The sequence below is a fragment of the Balaenoptera musculus genome, chromosome 6, assembly GCF_009873245.2.
Source record: "Balaenoptera musculus isolate JJ_BM4_2016_0621 chromosome 6, mBalMus1.pri.v3, whole genome shotgun sequence".
NCBI classification, from domain to species: Eukaryota; Metazoa; Chordata; class Mammalia; order Artiodactyla; family Balaenopteridae; genus Balaenoptera; species Balaenoptera musculus.
The window spans coordinates 90284260-90297667 of record NC_045790.1 but is presented as its reverse complement, the minus strand read 5'-3'; the positions used below and the strand labels follow the sequence as shown (position 1 = coordinate 90297667).

The 13408-nt window shown below is 42.3% G+C and overlaps 1 protein-coding gene across 7 annotated transcripts in view; it reads right to left on the bottom strand.

The window, feature by feature from the left end:
• ZNF462 (zinc finger protein 462) overlaps positions 1-13408 on the bottom strand; it is a 142539-nt gene that overhangs the window by 103829 nt on the left and 25302 nt on the right. Inside the window, exon 1 of one of the 7 annotated variants that reach the window (XM_036855779.1) lies at positions 11656-11813. The exons of the other annotated variants lie outside the window; for them this stretch is intronic. The gene's annotated coding sequence lies outside the window, so the exon portion shown is untranslated. Of the gene's footprint in view, positions 1-11655; positions 11814-13408 lie in introns of those variants that run through there. 7 annotated transcript variants of the gene reach the window in all.

Genomic DNA, 13408 nt, shown 5'->3' with positions numbered 1-13408 from the left:
TATGCCCCTTATACTGTCCCTGCCTCTGGCAATGAAATTTCAGACAAAGAAGAGTGTCCTTACAAAATACCATTTTCACTCATAAAACAGTGCTGTATTCCAGGAGGCTGGTGTATTGGAGGGATGAGAAATGTCAGGATTGAAAAGAACTAACTGGTCTCCAAAAAGTTTATTTCTATGGAACTACTCAAAAAATATAAGTCCTTGAAGACCCACATATTAAAGAGAAATGAGGTCACTGATGGCCAAAGTTCAGCACAGCATAGGCAAAGCTCTCTTGTCTCCAAAGCTAAGAACCCCAGGCATTCAGCTCCTTCGCCTGCATTACAAAACCTGTGCTTCTCCTTAAGGAATTCTTGGGGGAATCGTTCCTTAACAGGCATAAATAAGTGAAAAAGGAGCTACACATGTAAAGCAATTATACTCCAATAAAGATGTTAAAAAAAAAAAGGCTGCACAACAGAATACATGGTCTGTTGCTAGTTAAATAATAATGGTCATAATAATAATATTACTATACAAATATAGGAAAACAATAAGAAAATATCCTCCCCAAACCCTCCACGGTGAAGTTTTCTCTGGGGGTGGAGTTAAAAGAACTTTCACTTTCCCTGAATTCCAACTTCTATAATGTTTGTTTATTTGTTATTAGTATGTTGGTTTTACGAGCTGGAAATGATTTTTAAACATTTGAGTGTTTTCAGAGAAATAAGTAAACAAGCTAAACAGTCTCCCTTAAAAAAAAAATCCCCAGGTCCAACAAGTCAGCCCACACTTTAGGGAACGTGTGGGTGCGTGATCACTTTGGTGTGTAAATACTTAATATGTGTCCACATAATAATGTGGGCACGCTAACAAAAGCGGCACAGCCAAGACTGACCGCAGAACACTAACTGCCTATTAGCAGATGGACTAGATGTCAATGCTTTGCTAGTTTTCTCCACGAACTTCAGACAGGAGGTGTGCCCCATACAATTTGAGAAAGCAAGGTTCAGCTGGAACACACATTTGAACACAAACTTTAATCAATCAATCAGTGGACCCCATTGATGGACCAGTCCATCTAATGTTCAGTTTTGTTCCATGAAGCCCAAGGAAGACAAAGACTGTCCTCCAGGGACTGCACCATTTATCTTATACCTCAAAAGAGGTACATCTTAAATGTCCCTCCAGGAAATATTACAAGCAACATAATCCATTACCCCCCTGGAGATACATGGGACACCAGTCATGACCACCTCATCCCACAACTGAGATAAGGTGGGAAATCTGAGACTTAATGAGGTAAAGTCTGGCTTAGAAGTATCTTGTCATTGCAAAGGCCATTACATCACATATCTAGACGGGTGAAAAGGGAGTCACTGACCTGGAGCTCTCTGCCCTCATTTAAAAGAAAAATCATTTTCAACTGAGTCCAACACACATATTTATTGACCAGCTCCCATGTGCCAACACCATCCATTTATTGAACACCTGAGTGCCTACTAGGTAGCTGGTATGGTTCTAGACCTGGCCAAAAAAAAAAAAAAAAACCGGAAAGAAACATGGGGGCGGACAAAAGGCAGGTATAAGGCATGCTCTTTCTCATGGAAGTTAAAACATAGTTGGGACAAGACTAACAGAAAAAAAAAAAAATTAGAGACTGAAGAATTATAAACACTTTATAATGAAGCGTGGACTGTTACGGTACAGTTTCCAAGTACAAAGATGATGAGAACAGCTGGGAAAGCAAAGGACATGGTGGGTCTGTGGGTTTGATAATGAATGTTCTTGAAAGCTAGGCAGCCAGCTGGGTCAGGAGAACTAGCCTAGGTTTGAGCAAAGAAAGATAATAGGATCTCACCCTAGCAGTTAGGATCTAGCTTTATTGCCTACCACCTAACCTCAGGCAAGATACAGAACTGCTTCCTCACCTGTATAATGGGACTAAAAATATCCATCTCCTAGGGATGAAATAAGATAACATCGATGGAGCCTCAAATGTCAGATGCCTTCCACCCTCCCTCCCTTCACTGGGAGAGCAACAGGGAACTCTTATCATCCTTAATCAGGGGAATGTGATATAATGAAAGCTGTGTCCTCTCAAGATTATTTTGGCAGCACTATGAAGGACTTCTGGGGGTAGGAGGAGGGGAGGAAGGGGGTGGGGGAGATACAAGCTGCTCAAGCAGCTGCTGAGATGGTCCAGGGATGAGACAAAGTAGGTCTGGACCAGGAAGATGTACTGGAGGTGAGGAGAAGGTGGTCAAGCCTACACAGTATGTAGAAGGGAGAAATGACAAAAGCCAATGCTCTGTGGATTGATCTAATCACCAGGTCACCACTTTCTGACCCATTTTGAGTAACTAATGAGATGTGGTCCAAGCTCATTTTTTTAAACATATGTCAAGAACAGTTAGTTCTTCAGTGATCGATGAAAAATTATCCTTTTAACTGCATTTTTAAAAAGAACAGTGCCAGTGAAGGCATAGAATATCACCCAAGAAGCAACAGTCTTTAGGTTGGAATACTTAACCGGATGGTTCTCAGAGATACACCATCAACCTATGATAATGGTATTCTTATGTATTTTCTATGTAACGAGATAGCAAAGAAATTACCCAGACCTGTACTATCAGAAAGAAATATAATGCAAGCCATGGATGTAGTAATTTTAAATTTTCTAGCAGCCAGAAACAGGTGTAATTAATTTCAATAATATAGCCTATTTAGCCTAATATATCCAAAAGTATTATTTCAACATATAACAAATACAGAAACACATTCATGAGATATTTTACATTCCATTCTTCTTCTCCTGAGTCTCAAAATTCAGTCTGAGACTTACAGCGACATCTCCATTCGGACCAGGCACATTTCAAATGCTCAAAATGGCTCAAGGCTACTGTATTGGACAATGTAAACTTAGACAACCTTCAAGGATCCCTCTGAACACAAAGTACTTCTTCAATTGAGTTTTCACTGGAATTCACCTTGAGGTAGTCTCTACTGCAGCTGAACATCTGGAGTGAGAGATTTTTAAATGCTAATCTAATCACATCAGTTCCCTGGCTTACAGCCCTGCAATGTCTTTACGTTTTCCTTAAGACTAACCAGTTAGGGATCTCTCCCATTCAAGGAGGGTCTGTCACATTAAGTTTTATGGATTATTGAAATAATATCTTGATATCTTCTATACGAATAGAGATACAAAGGTCTCTTAAAGCACAATCTCTCTACCTACATTGTCAAGCTGGCTTTCTAATGCACCAGCCCCAGAGCTGATCAGCTGAAAAACACCTTCGGCCAACGAGGGCTATTTTGAACCTGGCAATTGGCCTGCCTAGCAGCACCCAGCATGGTAGTTAAGAGCATGGGCTCAGAGCCCACTTGCCTGAGTTTGTATACACTTACTAATTGCCTGGTCTTAGTAAATTGTATAACCTTTCTATGCCTCTATTTCCTCGCCTATTTCATAGGATTATAGTAAGGATTAAATGAGATAATACATAAAAATTATTTGGGCACGTTGTCTGTCACCAATAATTCTCAGCCATTATTTTCATGGACTTCTCTGTCTTCCAGAAACACCAGTATCGTGTTTCTCAACAATCTCAGAGAAGTCTGTAGGCAGCATTGCACAATGGAAAGAGCACAGCTGACCTGAGTTCACATAGCTGCATTGACACCTAACACGGACGTGACCACGTGCCAGTTACTTAACCTGTCTGGGCCTCTGTTTTCTCATCTGCTAAATAAGAACAACAACAAAATTGGATCCACTGAACAATAATGGTAAAGATTAAAAAACAAACAGAGTAGGTCATCTGGCCCTTAGAAAATATAGTGCCTGCCCTCTCTTGAGTACCACTTACATTTCCCTTCCCCTTCTCCATCAGAGCCTAATGAAACACGTTAGTTTGGGAATGAGCTGGGATACATCTCTTCTGAGTGAAGTAAAGGCAAAGGAAAACTCTTGTGACAGGACCGTTTACTATTTCAATGGGCATCTGCTACCTTACCATGTCTTTAATCATCACTAAAATCCATCCTACATAAGCCATAGCAGGCCATCTGGGCCACTGGCTCCGAGAAGGACTATTCTGTGAAGAACATGGTGACTTCCTTCCACAATGAGACATCCTCACAAGGTTAGAGGATGTCTCCTGAATATCCCCAACTTCCTTTAAAAGCCTACAAAGCATTTGTCATTCGTGGGTGAGTCATCCATGGTGTCCTGGAAAGGACTGGTCAGAAGACAAGGTTTGGGACTTTGTCCTGGCTTTCAACCAGCTGTGACTTTGGGGAAGTCACTTGACCTTTGTGGATCAGAGAGAGCACATCTGCTTCAGGGAGTTGTGGTGGAGAACAAATTTACATAATGTGTACTGAAAGCCCTAGGTCTCATTTATAAAGAGTTTTGCAAATCAACGTAAGGCAGGGATTTATCTAAACCTGCCTTCCATACTTTTGTGTGCGTTGGTAGCGTATTTTGGAAATTTGCCCTGAGATAGGGAATAGGACTCTTGCTTTATGTTCGTTGTGTCATCTCCTACCTTTTTGCCCAGTTCCAGAGTTAGGAACTGGAGATCCAGACCTCTGACTTTGAGAGCAGGGATAGGATGAGGCAAAGAGGCGAGAAGCCTGGGGCCAGGGTGACTCATGGCTGTGGAATTCATGAACGGGTGGAATGCTCTCTGCATTTCTCTTCCCTGTCAAGTTTCTGGGTTAGCAAGGTACAGATGATACACGGAGGAAACAGGCATATTTCTTTGCGGACCAAATTTTTATATATGCACACACACACGCGTACGTGTGTGTGCACGTGCGCCTGCCTCCAGCTATGAAGGAAGGCCAAGATCTAAGCAAATTATTCCTCTATTAGGTTGCATAAAACCAGAAACCAACATTGTGTTTTAAGAAAAGGGTTGTTGTAGAAATTACAACATCTCTTCTTTTGTCTTCTTCACTGCCTTGGAGTTTGGCAAATTAAACCCCATAAATCCTTTGATATGATTAAAATTTTTTAATAAAAAATGTTAGGTGAAAAGAAAGAACTCCTTTGACAAGCCATTAAAATTCTCAAATATCGTGAGCCTCTGAAGTCATGGTTTAGCAGGTGGGACATGGGGATGTGCAGGTTGTGTGAGAGGCTTAATGATGCCAGCATTTAAAACAAATAAAAATAAAAAAATACAAAGATGATCCAAAACCTAAAGCAAATAAAGCCTGTATTACACACTCATGCATAAAGCTACATAATCTTCCGTCCAAGTTGTGCTTTTGTTAAATGGATGCCAGGATTATTCTAGAACAATAGGAAAGGACCTCAAAGGGGACATTCCAAATACCTTGTGTGTGGATTTTCTCACACAGCTGTAGTTGTTACAACTCTATTAAACCAGCTGCTAATAATTTTCAAACGGTCCATTCGTTCTACCAGCGACCTTGGGCCGCCACCAATTTCAGACCTCATCTTCATGTCTTAATCAACAGCCTCAAATGGAATCCCCTCCTCTTTCAACAGAGAAATGCATCTCGAAGAAAGATTGTTGATCGCATAGCTTCTTTGTCATCAGGGAATTTGTATAATGTGGAATTTAACCTACAAACCCCAATCTTCCTGAAAGGAAAACGATTCCTCTGAGATTTCCTTCTCTACAGCAAGGTGAAAACAAAACTTTTTTTTTTCCTTTTTTTCCTTGTTTAACAGAACAGAATGCATGGATGGGTCTCTCAGGGCTCTGGAAAACTCTCTTGAATGTGCTTGATCAACAATGGGAACTCATCCAGGGCAAAAAAAAAAAAATGCCAGGAAAATATATCCTAAAGCTACTACAGATAAATCTAAGAAAACGTCACCTTCTCTATAATCAAGGGTGTGGCAAGGAAAAGAACTTACACAAGTGATTTCATCTTCAGATGTGATGTATTAATGGGACTGAAGATGATTCGGAGAGAAATCAACACCATGAAAAAAAGAGTGCCAAGACGGAAAGGAATGTCCTTTTCTTAGGCTTGGAACCGAAAATATTTTCCTCTCTCGTGACCATCTTAACTTCAAAAGCAGAAGCAAGGAATGTCAATCCGTATGGAGCTCCGCTGGCCGCGTACTCTGTTTCCATTCTTTCCACCGAGAAGGGGAAAGGCAGCCCGTTGTAGGCCTCTGCCAGGAGAGACGAGAAAAAAAAAAAGATACCACTTGTTTTTAACTTTCCGAGGACACAGACAACTCAGGGAGAGCGAAAGCACAGAGATGGATAAAGATGACTTTGGAACGAAGTTGTTAGATTTTAAAAATCAAGAAAGTGGGAGAATTCAAGAAATGTCAGAATTTCCAGTAACAAAAAGCATGGGCTTCATAGTTTGTGTGCTAGGAAAATGCTTTTTCTTTGCCTCTTTTTGTTACTTCTTCAGTACTTTTATTCCAGGAAGAACTTCTCTTCATTACTATAAATATATCAACCTCTCATTTCCTAGAAATCCAGCATCTCCTTTTCTAGTCGGTGTATTCTCTGTTCCACCTTCTGACTTTTTACCAATTCTCATCAAATTAGCTTTAAAAAAAATCTTGATTTCCTGTACTAGCCATATTCTTTGTCCAAAAAAAAAAAAAAAAAAAAAGCCTGCCTTATCCTTTTACTCAACCAGAAAGGTACAGAGGATATTAGGAATGCCATTTAGTCTTCAGGAATAAAGATGAAAAAGTGGCTTGGGGCATCTCTTTGTTCACTCTTGCTGGCAAGTTTCCAGGCAAAAGTATTTGGTAATCTCATGATAATTGGACAACACAGCCCATTATGCACTCCCTACGATGCAATATTGTTTCATGTCACAGCATGATGCAAGTGACATGAGCTTTGGTGTCGAGGACAAAGGCAGGGAGTGACCTCTGGGATTCCACAGCAAAGCATATGCCCTCTGACCTGGACACACGGGGCCAACCTGAGACATTCACCCGTACAATGAAGGTAAGCCAAAGCGTGGCCGTGTGAGTGGCGACAAGCCTCAACTGTTTCCCATCACAGATGGTGTTTAGCCTAACCACATAATAAAACAATGTATAACCATGGTTTATGGACACAGAGAGAGAACCGTGGAAGACAGATAGGATATCTGCTTAAAAGGTTTCATGTCCTGTGCAGTATGCTAGCTTTTTATATGCCCGAAAAGGGACTCTAGAAGTAGATGAACAAATTTTCCTAAAGATGTTTGGGAGACTCTTCCAAACCAAGAGACTGGAAGATCACCAGTGTTCCTGAAAGAGGAACTTCAGGCGTTGCTGGGGTGATGACTGGAATTTCTGAGGTACATACATGCAAATGATGGTGGAACACAGACTGACAACAGATTTGGAGAATAAGGTCATCCATAGCCTAGTCAGAGCCAGGGAAGCCTTATATATGGTTTTCATTGCCTAAAGAGCTACAGGCCATCACCAGATTTTATCAACTTTTAGTAGAATGTTAAGCAATGATGTATATATAGATTGCACACTGCAGAAAAAGCCTGGTCTAAGAATCCTGCAGGCGTATTAGAAGGATGGCAGAAGGAACATGATCAATGTGGAATCTAGTCTAGAGCATAAAGCATTCAAGGGAAGGGTGATGCCCGTTCATTGGTCTGAATATACCTATACGTCAATGCCACTTGCAGCTTCTTAAGGAAGTGGTTCTGCATGCTGATCACCTGGGTACCCTGACATGTCTGAAAGAGTGGATGACAAGAAAGACGTCCGACAGCTTTACTTGGGGGAGTTGATCTTCAGCAATTAGAGAGGACATAGAAGCCAAAGAAAATGCATTACAGTGCATCCCAGGAGGTGTGGCAGTGCATTACACCTGCCAACTATGGGAGATAGAAACACTAGATTATGCGCTTCTAGAAGACAGGATCTGGTCTTTCTGTCACTCTCCAACGTTTAGCACAAATGCTCGATAAACGTTTGAACGAATGACCAAATGAATGAATAAGAGTGAAAGACAGGTCCGTCCAGTGTCCAGCCTTTAAAATCGGGGTACCAGGCTGTCTTTCTTCAACTAACCAAGCGAAGTCTGAGCCGGGTAAGGCTGTGCAAACACCAAGAGCAGCCACAAATCAAAGAGCAGGGCAAGGGCTGCATAATCTGACAAAGAGAGTTTGCCAGCCCTGTTCCCTTTTAACCAGACTCCCCCATACATACACCACATCCCATCACTGGCATGACCTTCAAATTCAAAAGACAGAAGCAGGGAGGCAACAACAACCTGAGCTCGTTAAAGATCCCAACAGGGGAGCAAAGAGGCAAGTTTTACAAGATAAATGGCAGCAAGGCAGCAATTTCTGAGGCCTCTCTTTTAAAAGGGGTGCAGAGGAAGGGTGTGTACGTAAGGAGTGGAAGTACTGACTTCCACCTAGGTTCCCCATTAGGCCAAAATTTTGCAAAACCAGGTGTGTGCAATTTGCCTATTAAAGTTCTCACCCTGGGGCAACTGACAAGACTTATCAGTCCTGGAAGACATGTGCTATGACCCCAAGGCAAGTTAAAGCATATCCGGAATATTTTAAGCTCGCAAGAGAATCTTTTTGTTAAAGTGAAAGGGGATCATTTTGCTGAAACAACTGACTGGGAGGGAAAGAAATTAAGAGTGGTGTGTTCCCCAGGTTTGTGCAGAAATTAGACCATTATCTTCCAAAACAAAGGCTCAAGGTTAGATGGTGGTTCCAGAAGCAAAAGAAACGTTTTCTATTGATGATTCTAAAAGCGGTGGTGCTTCAAAAGGAAATGTTCCAGGGGCTTCCCTGGTGGCGCAGTGGTTGAGAATCTGCCTGCTAATGCAGAGGACACGGGTTCGAGCCCTGGTCTGGGAAGATCCCACATGCCGCGGAGCAACTAGGCCCGTGAGCCACAACTACTGAGCCTGTGCGTCTGGAGCCTGTGCTCCGCAACAAGAGAGGCCACGATAGTGAGAGGCCCGCGCACCGCGATGAAGAGTGGCCCCCGCTTGCCGCAACTAGAGAAAGCCCTCGCACAGAAACGAAGACCCAAGACAGCCAAAAAAATTAATATTAATTAATTTAAAAAAAAAAAAAAAGGAAATGTTCCAGCAAAGGGCGAAAGCACCAAGGTGGGCTGCCTTGCCTACTTGCTGAGGTTGAGTCAACACTCTTTTGAATACCAAGAGTTCTTAGAAAGCTAGATAGCTCTCCCTCCTCACTGGCTAACATGGTGGGAAGAGGGATAGATGTGGAGTGGCCAATGGGAACAGACAGCTGTGGCGTTTCTTAAGAGGAGCTACTGGCTGCTGAAAATGCTAAAATATAGGACAGCCTCAATTCTGTTTTCCAGACCAGCCAAGAGGGGCCCATGGATGCACCTGCATGGGAAATCACAGCGCCCTTGCTATGTTGTTATCAACAGCATTCACCTCAAATTATATGTCAACAGACTTCTCTGCATGTGAAACGGAGCTCCCTCCCTGCCAAACACTGACCGGATTCAGGGCAAAGTATTCTCACACACACTTTGTTCCTACACAGGAAAACCATGGCAGAGTTCTGGTGGCATATGCTCCACATCCTGCAGATAAACAAAGCTGCATTTACAGAACACCTCTCCTGTGCTGGCCTAGCGCTGTGCTTGACAATCACAAATTCACAGCGCTCCTTAAATTGCCAGGCACATTTATACCCACCATGGGTCCTTATGACAGCTTATCTTTGGAAGCAGAAAGGGTTCTAAAATTATATTTAAAACCTCGTGAGGGTCACATCACAAGAAAATTTATGACCAAAGTTTCTCCTTCTAAATTTACTATGTAAACTACGTAAGAATAACTCGCAAAAGTCCTCTTGAATGACGGTTTCATCATTCTAACTATATAACATCTATAGATTCTAATATGAGGCAAGGCAATCATGCCCCCTGTGGATTTTGTGATAAACAGTTCATTTTTCTCATTAAAAAAGAGAAAAGAGAGATGGTACAGAAAAAAAATTTACACTGTGGGTTTGGCTTTGCTCCTCAAGATCTAGAGGGTTTTTGTGCTATTTAACAACTTAGTTACCTTGGGCAAGTCCTTGATCTTGTTTTCAATTTCACTCTCATTTCCCAAAACTGAGATTTAATAAATGACCTCCAAGGTTCCTTCTAGTTTCAAAATCACAAGTAACAGGTAGGAAACCTCTTAGGTAATAATATCTTGAAGCAGTGATGGTCAGGATACAGGGATCTAGCTTGGCTGTCTTCTCCAACTTAGCTGTATGACCCTGGGCAAGTTTACAACCTTTCTGAACTGTCTACAGAGGGAAGGGATTTAATGTAGATGTTCTGGGAGGTCCCTTCAAGTAGGTGGGCAATGAAAGGCAAACTGTGGACAACATGTAAGAACAAATAAGAAGGCGGCAGTGAAACAGGGAGCTGAGTGACCCCTCACCAGTACCAGGGTTAAACTATATGAACCAAGCAGAAGAAGAACTCTTCAGGTTACCTGATAAAAACCACAGTGAAAACCCTATCATTGCTTCAAAGTGCTACTTAACAACCTAGTTACCTTGGATAAGTCACTTGGAAAAGCTGCTTCATGAGGGAGTTTCCTCCCAACTAAATACCCTCTCCTTTGGTTTAAACCATTTGGAAATAGGAAGACCTCATGAACACCAAGCCGTTTGGGAGGGAGTGAGTCTGTGACTTTAAAACACATAATTGCAACTATGGGGAAGTACCCCCCCACCAAGGATTTCCCCTCTCCCGCAGCCTTCTCCTTTGACGCTTCATCTCCACGCTCTTTCCCAACATGACTAGACAAGGCACAGACCCCTCCAAGGGGGGCTCCGGACCCTCTCCACCAATCAATCAAAATTGGCACAAGAACTAGAAGCTATTTGCCAGCACTGTTGTAGTGGAATAAGCATAGATGGCCAAGACAGGAAACTGAAATTCCATTTCAGGCTTCTTAACTAACTTCTTACATTGAGGACTTTGGACAAATCACCGTAGCCTTTCCAGAGATGCAAAATGAAGGGGTTGGCCAGGATGATTTCATAGGTCCCTTCTAGCCTGAGAGGTCATTTCTTTGAATATCACCAGTGACTTGACATTCACTGCAGAAGATAGGAACTCCTTCCCTTTTGGACCCTATCTCCTTCTGTTTTTTGGAGTTGACACCGGCTGTGTACCCATGGGTCAAGATTTAGAATGTGCTCACAGACTATGTCTGGATCCTGCAGGCGGCACCCCGGCATTTTATTTATAAAACTGGGATCCAGTATCATTGCCAACATGCAGTGGCTTGAATCCTGAGAGCTGGATACCCTTGAGTCATTATCAACTTTCGAAACAGGCACACATTCACTCAGCTGAACAGAAAGACGTTTCAAGCTTCAAAATAATCCCAGATTTACATAAACATACTGGAGTCATGAAAAGACAGAGAAAGTTTCAAGGGTGGTCTGGTGAGGTAACTACTTCCGCCAGCTTCTTGCCACCCCACACCCCCATCTGTCTTTTGTACGCAATCAGAGATGTTCCATGAGTCGTGACATGGCTACCTTCTCTCCTGCGAAAGCCAACACACCAGCTTCTTGGGTATGAGGCACCTCTTGATTATCGTTTAGTAAAAGACAAACGGTTCAAGTCTGTTATTTGATTCCAAACAGGCATCACACATTTGTTAGGCGACCTTGAGCATACTTTACCTTCTCCTGGGGAAAACACAAGCCTCCGTCTATCTCGATGAGGAAACATCCAAAGAGCAAAGCATTATGAGGACTCATGACTCTCTCTGGCATCTTCCCCTTCTCTCCAGGTGATGTATGTGAGGGGAGGGGGTACGGGATGGAGGAAAGAACTGGAAATGGTTAGGAAATCAGATAGGTCCAAAGCACCAAGCGATCCTCAACATCAGTCCCACATGCAGGAGAGCCAATTCAAGTTGTCCTGGATCTAAAGTCCTGATGGGGGCATGAGCTCTGTACCATATGCCTAAAGGGTGACCTCATGCTGATTTCTGCTGGGGCAGCTGGAACAGGCCAGGATCGCTTGCCACAGTGATCTGAGTCACTGCTCAGCAACATCTCGGGGTTAACAAGATCACATGTTCAGCTGCTACTTAAAGCCTTGGAGGCACTTCAACCTCTTAACTTGGGTAAGCGGTAGAAGGCTGGTAGGTAGTGTCCAACTCCTCAAAATAACTTTGAAGAGACTCTCTTCCATTCTTGGAGCTTCTAAGCATGCCAAGGACATGACCATGAGTTCTGAGGCCATGACCACTGTTTTCGGTTCCTAACAAATGACTGTCAAGAAGAGACATTTCCTCAACTTTCTTCTTTCTATTCAATTGTTTCTTCTCTGCTGCTTCTAAAACAACATTCTTCTCGCTCCCTATGGGACCTTTAAAGTTTGGAGGAAGAATGGAGAAAGAACATCAAACATCCTTAACAATATTTGTTCTGTAGCCACTCTTTTATGTGTGGAGGGTTTTTCGTGGCAGTAGCGGTGATTGTTGTTTTGGGGACAAACAACACGTAAAAAAAGAAATAATTTCCCTGAGCAACAGGGTCCTACTGTATAGCACAGGGAACTATATTCAATATCCCGTGATCAGCCATAACGGAAAAGAATATGAAAAAGAAAATATATATGTATAACTGAGTCACTTTGCTGTACAGCAGAAATTAACACAACAAATATAGTAAATCAACTATATTTCAATAAAATTTTTAAAAAGAAAAAAAGAAATAATTGCCCTGCTTTTTCTCAGGAAGCCAAAGTGTCTGATCTATCAAATTCTGCAACAGGGTCATCTTCCTTTTGGCTGAGATTAATGCAGAAAATATCCTAAAAAGGTTACACTGACCACACAACATCGCTTTGAAACGGAATCTTCTTCCCTCCAAGCTACATCTTATCTCTTGGGGGCAATGTTTACTTAGCTGGTTCATTCATTCATTCGTTCACTAACCAGGCACTCAAGATCTATCACTTATCAGGCACATTATTAGACCCCAGATCAGGGTGATCCTGTAGTCAAGGGCATTCTGATTCACAAATGGGTCAGTGAGCTGCGGCCCAATATCAGAAGGACCAGCTTCAAAACAGGATAGGCAGGCAGCCACATGGAGCAAGTCCTCGGTCAACAAGTGCATCTCTTTATTGTCAATAGGAAAAAAAAAAAAAAAAAACCCAGAAGCTAATTGGGTTGGTCAGTAGCAATCTCTTTGTATATAGAAATCAACACAATGTCACATCCCTTTGTTTCTGCCGAAGGTATAATATGAAAAAAAACTGCATCCTATTTAATTGATGAATGACAGATATTCTGCTAACATGGCTTCCATGGTGGGAGGGAGGGGAAAGGGCATTGGGGGATGGTGGTGGTGGTGAAGCATAGTAAGTAGCCTGCCACTAAGATGACACTTCCCAAACCTAAATCACTTGGTGTACTGTACC